The sequence below is a fragment of the Megalobrama amblycephala genome, linkage group LG5 (assembly GCF_018812025.1).
Source record: "Megalobrama amblycephala isolate DHTTF-2021 linkage group LG5, ASM1881202v1, whole genome shotgun sequence".
Taxonomy (NCBI): domain Eukaryota; kingdom Metazoa; phylum Chordata; class Actinopteri; order Cypriniformes; family Xenocyprididae; genus Megalobrama; species Megalobrama amblycephala.
In genome coordinates this window covers 29,696,355-29,709,361 of record NC_063048.1, presented here as the reverse complement: position 1 = coordinate 29,709,361, position 13,007 = coordinate 29,696,355, and the positions used below count along the sequence as shown (strand labels likewise).

The window sequence follows — 13,007 nt, the reverse complement described above, 5'->3', positions numbered from 1 at the left end:
TAACACAATTAATAACCTCGGTTGATCTGATCTGTATTCCACAAATCCGGGCAAACCGGAGACCTCTTTAGAAGAGCCGCCGCCGCCGCTTCCCTCTTCTTCCTTATTTACTGTTTTCCCTTGTGAAATGGCGTTCAATTGTTATTTAGGGTTTGTTTTAATCAGCATTCTCAAGAAGTGCAAGCTTTGAGATGACTAATAAGGTGGCTACGGTAACTTGTCTATCACGTTTACTGTGCGAAGTACAGTGCTAAAGCAATTAAGAATCAATCCTCGTTACGCTGCCGCACCGTGGGAAGCATGAAAGCAGCTACAGCCTCTATTATGTGCAAAGTGCTTGCATGTAATTCCAACCACCAAGTATGTATTTTCATACAATATACAAGAGATTAACTAGAATCCCAGTTCAAAAAATACTTTTAAAGAACCCGAAGGCCTGCAAACATCACTTTGACATGTAAAGAAGACCCCCAGGCCAATAAGGCACTTGGAATTTGATTGATTTGACAGTATTTATTTCCATATTGTTGCAGCAAACATCAGCTCTCCTACAGACCCATGTCTATTGAGCCCATAGACATGAATCAGCAGATCCATGCTCTCTGGGGGGCTCGCTGATGCCTGCCGCTCTTCCTGTGGTGACTGTATGCGAGTGGGCTGGCTAGTCTTCCTGACACAGCCGTTTTCGTGCTTTTCCCTGAGCTGTCACAGACTCCCACTGTAAGCATGAAAAACACCAACTGTTTGCTGCATACATCCTTGTTTATTCAGGATAAAAGTTTAGGTGGGTGCTATACTAGGACCACTTTACATAATTGTCCCCAAAACCGGTATATGTTGCCATGTTCTGTATCTTCTGTTCTGCCCTGTTCCACAGTTCAAATTCATTTTGAGCCCTTTTATTCTTGGAATTAATCTATCCTGGATGACCCAATAAAAATATAGGATCTGTATCGGTTCCCTCAAACCACTTTTGGATCCACCCAGGGATGCATACCTCATTGTTCACAGTGCATTAACTAATGTTAACAAAAACATCTCTTGATTTTAATAATGTATTAGTAAATGCTGAAATCACAATCTCACGACCAATTCGTACGTATTTTATGAGGTGGCTAATTTGTATGAATTTGTACCACCTCACTCGTCTAAACCCCAGTGATGGGTAGGTTTAGGGGTGGGGTTGGGGTAGGTCATTCGTACGAATTAATTCGAATTTGGCAACTTGTAAAATACTTACGATTTAGCAAAAATTCGCCACCTCGTAAAAAAAATACGTACAAATTTCTGTGAGATCCGGTTGGAAATCAACATTAACAAAGATTAATAAATGCTGTATAAGTGCAGTTCATTATTAGTTCATGTTAACTAATGTAGTTAACTAATGTTAACTAACGAACCTTATTGTAAAGTGTTACCAAAATCTTTTGTAACATTATAAACATGCTAATGCCAGAAGTAAACAAATTTTTCTCAGTTGACTATTTGTGATCCGATCTTCCAAGACAGATGTCAATACCAGGTGTAAACGGGGTCCAGATGTCCTGCAATTGGTCAGTAAACTGAGGTTTAAATGCTGTTGTATCACGTGAGAACATTTCATCCTGAGAAACACAGATGTGCGAAAAGCTGTTCACATAACTGGTGATGTTCTGATGAGGAGACACACTCTTCACGGGGTTTAGTTATTTGGTTGTCTATATTCCGTAAATGAATCACTGTCACTACACTTCTAAACAGAGTGGAAACATACAGTTAACAGAAACGAATTTGTGTAGAACAAATGCAGAAAGCTTCAAGATTGTGACATGCGAGAGAGAATCCATTGTGATGCTAAAACGCTGACAGTACATTTGTTTCACAAGTGCTTCAAAGGTGAGTCTGCCTCCTTTCAGACAAAACAAAGAAGCTTTAGTGTTCTTCATGTTTTCTCGAAGGTGATAATCACCCCAGTGAGAACTGTTTGGGCTGAGAGACTCACAAAATGGGGGTTATTCACACAACCTGGGGGTGTGTAAAAAGCAGGAAGATCTGGGGAATAATGGAGAGAGTGGGTGGGAGACATTCAACAGAGGTGGTCGCAGGTTACAGGGGAGTGATTTTAAGTGGTGACATCTTGTAAAGGTGTGGGGGGTGAACACAGGACAGAAGACACAGGACCACCATCTTGACAACAACCACTACTTGCTGTTTCATTATATTTCAGTGTTATCTTGTTCTAGATACTTTTATATTCTGTACATCTATGTGTATGTGTGCATGTATGTATAATATTACTAATGCTTTGGAAATGGAAAACTTCTTTTTTTTCTTTTTTTACTATATACCAATAAAGCTGTAACTATATTTCCTGTATGTGAATCTCACGAAACCTGTCAAGAGCATATTCAGGCAATTTTTCATACCAAAATCAAAATAACCCCTAATAGTATATGGAATTCTAATATAAAATAGTGTTGTCAAAAGTACTGACCACGATACCAAGTCGGTACTTGAAATTTTAAAAATGTGACGCTAAGTGCCGTTGAGCGGATTCGTAAATACCTCTGATTGGCCATTGTGTTCATGCGCTCATCAGCTTTGTCTGTGATTGGCTACAATGATCAAAGCTTAAAAAACATGTTGTAAATAGTTACATAGATACACACGGGAGCGTTTGAAAGCAGGCATCTACCAGCGGACTGGTCCTGCTTTAAAATGCTGCCGCTCCCACTTTAAAAACGCTTTCAAATTCAACAACACTCACAGCATCACATTTTTAAAATTTCAGTACTGACTTGGTATCTTGGTCTGTAATTTTGACAACACTAATATAAAATTAATCATATTCTGGGACATCATTTTGAAGACACATAAGCACATCTCCTCCAATTCTCTTTAACGTAGTGCAAAAACAAAATCCTTCTACTTTCTTTCTCATTTCATTTAAATTGTACCTTGATTAAAGAAAAAAAAGAACACTAAAAGGGGATGTACACTAAAAAGGATGATGGCATTAAAGAGCTGTTCACAGAAAACCTTGGGGTGTTTGTGGATCAGTCCATTTGAACACATCAATACTTCAGTCCAAAACCCCTGAGGACAGGAAGTGGGCTTGGCTTGAGCAGATCCCTGGGGCTGCTGGCCTAGAGTGATAGATCCATCAACACCTCCATCATCCACCCTCACCACCCAAAACCCAAAACCACACACCAGAACATCTCACGGCCCACCGCAGGCTCTTCACACCTGGACACTCTGCCCAGAGTACCCCCCTCCTTCCCAGCCTCAGCTCCATGACCATCACACACACACTTACAGACAAACTCAAGCTTGACCGCGTGATTAGGAGTGGAGACCAGCAGCTGGAGGTTCAGCCAGAGTAAATAAATGCCACGGTAAAACAACAAGGCACACAGCACTGTCAACAAAACAGATCCTACTAGAGCTAAAGTCAACGATAAAGGAAAATACACTACTTCTTTAAAAAACAAAAACTCATGGAGAACCATTTGCTAAACCTATTCATTTGAGAAGTATTGAATTTAATTGATTCTTTCAGAATGAAGCAGTTTAAATACAATTATTTGATTCATTTGAGTCATTGAGTCATTAAAAAATAAAGTCATGAGGGGTATTAGCGCTGCCTAGATTAATTGAGAAACAGTGAATTCACTCAACCAGTTGAAAAACAATTCACTAATTTATTTGATGAATCACTCAAAGGTTTTGACAGAAGTTTTGTAGTAAATTAGTCATGCTTTGCAAACTGGTTCAAGTGAATCATTAAAAAAAAACAATGTTCTGCAAGACTCTAAAGAACCATCAATACACCAGCAATTTTGACGGAAGTCAGAAAATAATGTGAAGTCGAAAACTTTTTTCTTATATGGTGACTTACTTCAGTTTCATGGTGCCGCTCCAGTTACTTTCCTCCACAGTCCATGGTTTTCTCTCCCTCCAGCTGGGAGTGTTGGTGTGGGGCATTAGTCCGAGTCTGCCCACCATGAGTGGATATGTGTTTGGCTACACTTCACTGCCTACCAGCTCACTGCATCAGTGTTTTCCAAGTAACTTCACACTGGTGTGTTCGCCACTATCAGCCTTGACTGAAGTGCTCCTATTTCCCAACTCCCGTCACTCAGCTGCGCAGCAGGGCCCGGCTCCGCTCCAGGGCCCCGACCACTCAGCATTAATCTGTTTTCCCAATTTGTCCTTGTCAGGGATTAGTGCTGTCACTCAAAAACAGCTATCCACATGGATCATTTGCCTGTTTCTTTCTCCTCTGCTGTTTTCCTCTGTGTACTTTCTCTATCTCTCCATCTCTCTGCTCCTCCTGGATCTCTTTCTTGCTGTAATCCTCCGCTGTGATGGGTGGCCTACGGAGCCGACGTTATCAGCTTTAGCCGGGAGCTGTTGTGACTGTGTGTAAGAACTCTCAACAACCCCTCTCTTCTCTTTCACTCACCTCTCTGCTCCAGTCAACCATCCCCCATGTCACCATCCCATCGCCTCCATTAGAGCCCCGCCCCCTTGTCCCACCCATCAGAAGACCGCTGTCCACATTAGCATTGACACAGCATGTGGGTGGAAAGGTGAATGGCATCCCCCTGTTTACGACTCTTGGGATGCTTTATCATTATTGCCCCACTACAGCAGGAGAAGGAAGCAAATCTTCTGAACAATGACATTAAACTGATGCATTTATGTACCTAATTGACTTTAAATTGGAGCACACAGTGAGAACTCAAGAATTAGGAGCAATGCTAGTCATAAAGTGTTACCCAAAGGGGTACCAAAATGCATAAACTGACCTTTCATTACAAGAGGAATAATTGTTAAATGTATACTACCTTATGCGCAGTTAGCCACTCATGAAGGGTTACTTTAAAGCTTTGAAGTCTATACACATGCAAAACAAAGGCCAAATAGAAGATATTTAAAGGCATGTTCAGTAGTTTGGTGCTAATTTTACAAAGTTTTACAAGAAGATTCATCTGAATGGTGTACACTTACACGAGATGAAGACTGAACTCATAACAGTTTTCTTCACACCTCCATTTCATCCAAGATGGGTTTTTTTTCTTCAGTCGAAAAGAAATTAAGGTTTTTAAGGAAAACATTCCAGGATTTTTCTCCATATAGTGGACTTCACTGGGTTACAGTGGGTTGAAGTTCAAATTGCAGTTTCATTGCAGCTTCAAAGGGCTCTACACGATCCCAGATGAGGAATAAGGGTCTTATCTAGTGAAACGATCTGTCATTTTCAAAAAAAATTTCAAATGTATATACGTTTTAACCATAAATGCTCATCTTGCACTGCTCTGTGATGCACCACACATTAGGTAATCACATTGGAAAGGTCTCGCAGGATGTAGGCGGAAGTACTGCGATAGGGCGAAAAACTCCATCTCATTTTCTCCTCCAACTTCAAAATTGTCAGACATCATTGTTTATACCTTTTTTTCTAAAGGGCGTTTGATTTAGTTTTTGGACGTTCGCTTTGTAGACACTGGATCGGTACTTCCGCCTACGTCATGCATGTCATTTCCAACATGATTACGGCATCGGAGAGTATATAAATTTTTATTCCTCGTCTGGGATCATGTAGAGTCCTTTGAAGCTGCATTTAAACTGCAATTTGGACCTTCAACCCGTTCTGAAGTCCACTATACTGTATGGAGAAAAATCCTGGAATGTTTTCCTCAAAAACCTTAATTTCTTTTCAACTGAAGAAAGAAAGACATGAACATCTTGGATGACATGGGGGTGAGTAAGTTATCAGGAAATTTTAATTCTGGTGAACTAATCCTTTAATTGTGTATCGTGTTCGAACACCCTCAATGTATTTTGCCATGTTGAAATCACATGATGCAGTGTTTCACTAAATGTTAGAGAATACTCTCACTCATTGGCTTTGTACTGTAGATACTCTTGTGGTGTAGTGTTGTTATGCAAAGAATGAAAATTAGACAATAGAACACACTTTCTATTGCACTTTCCCAATGGAGACAACGGGAGACTCAGTATCCATTATCAAATCTCGGTGTAAATAAGAAAACTCAGAGACGATCATGCTTGAACCATGTTGATAGATATATATCTAGAATAGATAGAACATTTTAACATTATTAAATTATTTTTTAGTTACAGAAAAGTATAACATCAGATCCTTTATGTATTTGTTACCAATCTATTCTAGTTGGAATGACTGTGAACTAGTGCCTAGGAAAGCAATTCAGATGTGGCACAAAAATAAATGTCATTTCGTAGTTCACGCCTCTCTTTTATCCTCAACGGGCAATGATGTTTATTCAAGGCACAGCATAAACATCCCATGAATTAACTTCCCTTTGTTTCTATGGTTACTCCCTAAGACCAGCGCAACAAAGCACTTCGGCTACTCAACTCGTCTGGAGAAAGTCTGGATTGTTGTACATGTAATTACGGTGGAATGTTTACTTCAATCATAGTCATTACTGTTCAAGCTCACCTGGACAGGCAACTGAAAATGAGTGCTAGGCCATAAAAAATGTTTAACTGTGTGTTGTGCTCAATGCCACTGCAAGTCCACATACCGCTAAACAGCTGTGCCTCTCACATGCTGACCTGCATACAGGCATGTACAAGCATAAACCCTCCATTTACGCACACCTTGAAAATGCAACCCTAAACTTGGACTGGGTGGTCAGCTAATGAGTTAAGGGCAGCACTTTAAAAGGAATGAATTTTAGCATCACACAATGTCTATGTCGCATATGAATAAGCATCACATGTAGACAGTGAAAGCAGCGCTGCTTATAACAACAGAAGCAGTCTTGTCACGTCACAATGCACCACTCACTTCCAGTGTAGACAAAGTGTAACAGCTACTGTTAAACTATTAGCATGCTAAAGCACAGCATGCTATCAGCATGCTACAACCCTCTCCGAGGAGTGCTTTTGTCACAAATTTGCAGTCTTGAACAATACATTTCTTACAGTAAAAGGCATTTTACACTGTCATCCACACACATGTATAGCACTGAGAAACATGCCAACACAGGCTCAATGACTGCATCTGTGAGATTATTGTACATGTTGTGTTCCATGCTATACATAAGTGATAGCTATTAAAACTAACTAAATTAATGAAACAAAAAGATTCTTTTTGTCTCTATACCCGGTGTTATTTCTTACATTCCATAAAAAACATATTACTTCAGTGCTAAAAGTAGCAGCTAAAGGTTTAGCTGAAAAGCTTATTTTAACATGTGAAACCAAAATCCTGTGTGACTGGTTGTGAAGTAAATCAATTCTGATTAGTCAACAACATGCTGCTGTGGCAGACAATTTTATTTTTTATATTCCCAGAGTGAGTCCATATTGCCAAGAATTATACTAATGATTCAAGGCTTCTGCAACTTCTGTAACACAGCGTTCAAAGAGCCTAAACCTTCAGTAAAAGTCTTGTATTTGGCACTTTCCATTTTAAAACCCATGACGCACACACATATACACACACCAACTCTTTTAGCATTCATTGCACATTTTATACCCACATGGACAGTCACTCTGATCTCTAGACAGACAAATCTCTCAACCTCATTTTCTTTCCCTTTGTCTCATCTCCTTTGGAGTCAATAGAGCATGTGGACGTCTAAAACAGTCATATCCTTTTAATCAGTTCTACCCCAACTCCCACCTAGCAAAAGCTCAGATGATTCACTCACATGACCCTGCACATGATTCTCAGTACCATTTCATCTCACGGAGCATTGAGTTGGAATAGCCAAGCACACCAGGCTGTTGAGTGTGACAGGGCATCCTAAAGCTCTGGGAAGCTCTTTGGGCCCTGTGTCTGTATTCATTACAGGAGCCAGCTAGTATGTCAATACACTAATCATATGCTCCGTCACTCTGGAGCATATGCCGAGAATGGGGGTTAGGGAAAAGTCAACTCATCAGCCATGCATCTGATCTACCCGTCGTCTGCTTCTATTTTCTCGATAGATACTCACTAATATTTACACAGTACCATCTGAATAAAAGAAAGTTAAATCACCTTACCACAGCCAAAGATGCCTTACAAAAGGACTGTAGCAGTAGCATGGTTCAGCAATGGTACTGTGTCTAATATCACAGTACTTACCGATTGCCTTATTCATAGATCAATGTATTTACTTTAAAAGTACTATGGGACCATTATGGTAGTGTCTGTTTCCATAATAGGTTTAACGTAATACCATAATAGATTTTTCGGGGATGAAAGGTGAGATGCTGATATTGTAAGGCAACATTTTGCACTCAAGAAGGAACTAAGATAACACACAGATAAGCATTAAAAGCCAGGTGTACACAAACTGCACCCAAGAAACATTGCGATTGGATCACTACCATATTCAGAGGTGGTCAGAGATGGTTTCTGACCACTGCTATTCTGAAAAATTCATTAGAATCAAATGCATAAGATAATAACACTGAATGGATGACTGGAAACAGATTTACTTTGTCCCCCATTGCTCGCCTTACTCCTGTGCAACTCTAATTGCACTCTAATGAACATTTCACCTACAAGAGAATCCAGCCTCCTGCTTGTTGTACAAGCAGTTTAAAGGCCCAGTGTGCACTAGAGGAATAACTGCAGGTCTGGATGTTCACTACTAGCTCTTAATTTAAATGTAGAAGTTTGATAATGACTCCTTTAGAGGATACCCCTCATTAATTTTTTTGGCAGGCCTGAAAGCAAGGTTGCACTGGCATTTTTAATTCTGCATACTCTGATTAGGTCAAATATCTTTGAAGGGAAAGGTGTTGGAAAGTCTTAATAAATTTCTAAGGTGTTATTAAAATTGTATTGTCTTGTTTTAAAATAAATAGCAATACATCTTTTGCACTTGTTTCACTTAATAAACCATGCAGTTAAATCAACTATATTTAATACTTCTTATAGTAAACTTACAATGATGCAAACTTATGTCAGACTGCATCTAGTCAAATTCTCTAAGGCAAATCACGCTACAGAATGAGAATTATAATTTCTACGACTCATACATGTATAAGTGGATTGCCTATGCCTTATAAAGTCCCTGATCTAGTGCAGTTATTTAATTTCTCTGTCCTTGGTTATTAATTTAATGACAGTTAGAAAATTAGTGGCTGTTATTAAAGGAATAGTTAACCCAAAAATTAAAATTCTGTCATCATTTACTCACCCCGAGTTGTTCCAAACCTGTATGAATTTCTTTGTTCTGCTGAACACAAAGGAAGATATTTGGAAGAATGTCAGTAACAAAACAGATCTTGCCCCGCATTGACTGCCGCAGTATTTTTCTACTATGGTAGTAAATGTGGGGTGAAATTTGCTCGGTTACTGACATTCTTCCAAATATCTTCCTTTGTGTTCAGCAGAACAAATACATTCATACAGATTTGGAAGTACTTGAGGGTGAGTAAATGAGGACAGAATTTTCATTTTTGGGTGAACTATCCTTTTAAAAAAGTTATGTACAGTATGTCCTAGTCTTGGAACCAGTAAGGATTCTAGGGTGTCCAAAATGATAACTGACCTCTATCCTAACCATAACAATAAAATTTTGGCAGCTACTATTTGCAATGAAACAAGAGGTGGTACCTAACATAATTTCCTACCACTTCTGTTCATCCACCCAGGAGTTTAAATTAAGAGGCAAAACAAATCTATTTTCTCTCTCTCTCTCTCTCTCTCTCTCTCTTCCTCATCTTTCTCTTTCTGTGACACAACAGCCTCCCTGCATATCCGCTTCTTTTGAGATCAACTCCAAAGAAAACAGACAAGCAATTATTAATCAGACCGCAAAAATTAACCTTGTCCTACATGGGGTCACATCTCTCTGTTGTCTCAGAATGACCTGGAAGTGCTCGGGCAGGTGGCAACACCCCAAGCGGATCTAAAAACTCAGCAGCCGTCATTCTCCACAAAGGGAGAGGCCCCTGATCACTCTTTAATGTCCCATGCTGTCACTTGGCTTGAGAAATATGTCAAATGTGTTTTCCAGGAAGCATTCCAGAAACATTCCTGTCACCACTCCTTTCCATGTACCAGTGGAACTAAAAAAACTAATACACAGACTAAGAAAAGACTAGAATGCATGTTCCTAAAATCATGCTATCAGTGCTCTAGTAGACACTTTAATTCAAAGCAACTTTAAAGGTGCAATATGTAAGAATTTTGCAGTAAAATATCCAAAAACCACTAGGCCAGTGTTGCATGCCATTTATCAACACAAGCCCTCCAGCATTTAATATGATATTCTAAAATCAATCTATTTTACTGCAGTGTGCAACAGTGTCTCACAGCAGCCGCCGAGCGAACGCATAGAGTAACGTTATAACATCATTTTCAACACACTCAAAAGTATTTAATATGATAAACAGCACTGTGTTACCTCATACTCATGACCGGAAAAGCGGAAGTGGCACCGGCGACTGTGTCATAATAAAAGTTCTCGTTTAGTTCCAACAACACTCGGTCCTGCTCTGCTTCATACTACAGTAACGTTAATAATCTCATCCATGAACATGATTTCTTCCCGAGTCCTATCCCGATTATTTCCGCCGCCTGTGATGTGAAGACCACATGTCCCAAGATTCCTTGCTCAAACTTGGCGTCATCAAGCTACGCCTTTGAATAGGCCTCTAGCGACCTCTAGCAGACAGAAAAATGTACATATTGCACCTTTAAGTACACTTACTACTGGGACAATCCTCCTGGAGCAACCTAGGGTTAGGTGCCTTTCTCAAGAAAGCAGCCCCCCTGGTTGCCTATAGCTACTATGCCATATTATACTATACCACATTATACTAAGTCTAAAGTCTTAAGTCAAATATCCAGAAGTAGTTAAAGGTACGCTATGTAACTTTTGTCCCTCTAGCGGTTAAAAAACTAAACTACATGCATTCTACATGCATTTTGCAAAAGAACCTTGTTTTGGTTGTGCTTCACCTATGTGTGACTGTGCGGATGAATATGACCCTTCACAATAGATGATTCTTAACAATAAACTCTGTTATAGAGCTATATATGGCAATATATCTCACCTGTTGAGTAATAAAAATGCTCCACATTGCTTTTAGAACATTTCAAATCCTCAGTTCTCACCATCTGTTGATTCTTGTTTCATTACGAGCTTTGTCGCGTTCTCTTTTTGCCAGTAGACTCTCCTCTGACTGGCCGTTTTTTTTTAAAGTCCTAACCAGACCCGGACACGGCGTGACATGCAATAAAAGGTATCTTTTCCATATTTTGTCCAAATCAGCCGTGACGCCGTCACAAATGATAATCTCAGGTAATGTTTACGTGCTTTATTTAATGTTAAAAGCATGTAATGTGACTTTGAATATAATTTTCTGTCCTTTATAGCCATACTGAAAGCATCAATAGACATTTCACCTCAGATCTTCGAAATACATAAAAGGAAACGTTCAAACTGTCAACTCATTGTGAACAGACAAGTGTATTCTATGACAAAAAAAATGATTCAATAACTCAGTATCTATTTTTAATAATGTTAAAATGCAATATTCATGAATTTGATTATGTACTTATCCATTTAGTTGTAAAATGGCAGGTGTTGCCGAGAGAGCCCGCCTATGCGCTCTTCTCTTATCAAGTTTCATAATTGTGTCGCATCTGGTGTGGACAGACAAATTGTTTGTCGCTGGAATCTTATCAAATCGCCTCTGGTTAGGACACAGTGTTAACGTGTTCCATGTTTTTCTCGCTCGTTGTGAAAAACTAACCTATGCACCTCCCATACCAGAAATGTGTCAAAGCACGCAATTTCCCACGAAAACCATCCTGATAGGTCTAAAATAAACACTTATAATGGGCTTGCCATAGTGAATCAGTGTAAGCGAAAAGTGTTTTGGTAGAAGAATTGATGTACAAACCCGATTCCAAAAAAGTAGGGACACTGTACAAACTGTGAATAAAAACAGAATGCAATGATGTGGAAGTTTCAAATTTCAATATTTTATTCAGAATACAAAATAGATGACATATCAACGTTTAAACTGAGAAAATATATCATTTTAAGGGAAAAATACGTTGATTTTAAATTTCATGGCATCAACACATCTCAAAAAAGTTGGGACAAGGCCATGTTTACCACTGTGTGGCATCCCTTCTTCTTTTTATAACAGTCTGCAAACGTCTGGGGACTGAGGAGACAAGTTGCTCAAGTTTAGGAATAGGAATGTTGTCCCATTCTTGTCTAATACAGGCTTCTAGTTGCTCAACTGTCTTAGGTCTTCTTTGTCACATCTTCCTCTTTATGATGCGCCAAATGTTTTCTATGGGTGAAAGATCTGGACTGCATGCTGGCCATTTCAGTACCCGTATCCTTCTTCTATGCAGCCATGATGCTGTAATTGATGCAGTATGTGGTCTGGCATTGTCATGTTAGAAAATGCAAGGTCTTCCCTGAAAGAGACGACGTCTGGATGGGAGCATATGTTGTTCTAGAACTTGGATATACCTTTCAGCATTGATGGTGCCTTTCCAGATGTGTAAGCTGCCCAAGTATTATGCACTGTAGATGATGATAACTTCAAACTCTTTGCAATTTTTCTCTGAGAAACTCCTTTCTGATACTGCTCCACTATTTTTCGCCGCAGCATTGGGGGAATTGGTGATCCTCTGCCCATCTTGACTTCTGAGAGACACTGCCACTCTGAGAGGCTCTTTTTATACCCATCATGTTGCCAATTGACCTAATAAGTTGCAAATTGGTCCTCCAGCTGTTCCTTATATGTACATTTAACTTTTTCAGCCTTTAATTGCTACCTGTCCCAACTTTTTTGGAATGTGTAGCTCTCATGAAATCCAACATGAGCCAATATTTGGCATGACATTTCAAAATGTCTCACTTTCAACATCTGATATATTATCTATATTCTATTGCGAATACAATATAAGTTTATGAGATTTGTAAATTATTGCATTCCTTTTTATTCACAAGTTGTACAGCGTCCCAACTTTTTTGTAATCGGGTTTGTATTTGAGGGCC

At 39.3% G+C, this 13,007-nt stretch overlaps 1 protein-coding gene across 2 annotated transcripts in view; it reads right to left on the bottom strand.

Annotated features, from left to right (window-relative positions):
• kif26ab (kinesin family member 26Ab) overlaps positions 1 to 13,007 on the bottom strand; it is a 108,169-nt gene that overhangs the window by 40,784 nt on the left and 54,378 nt on the right. The window lies entirely within an intron of this gene.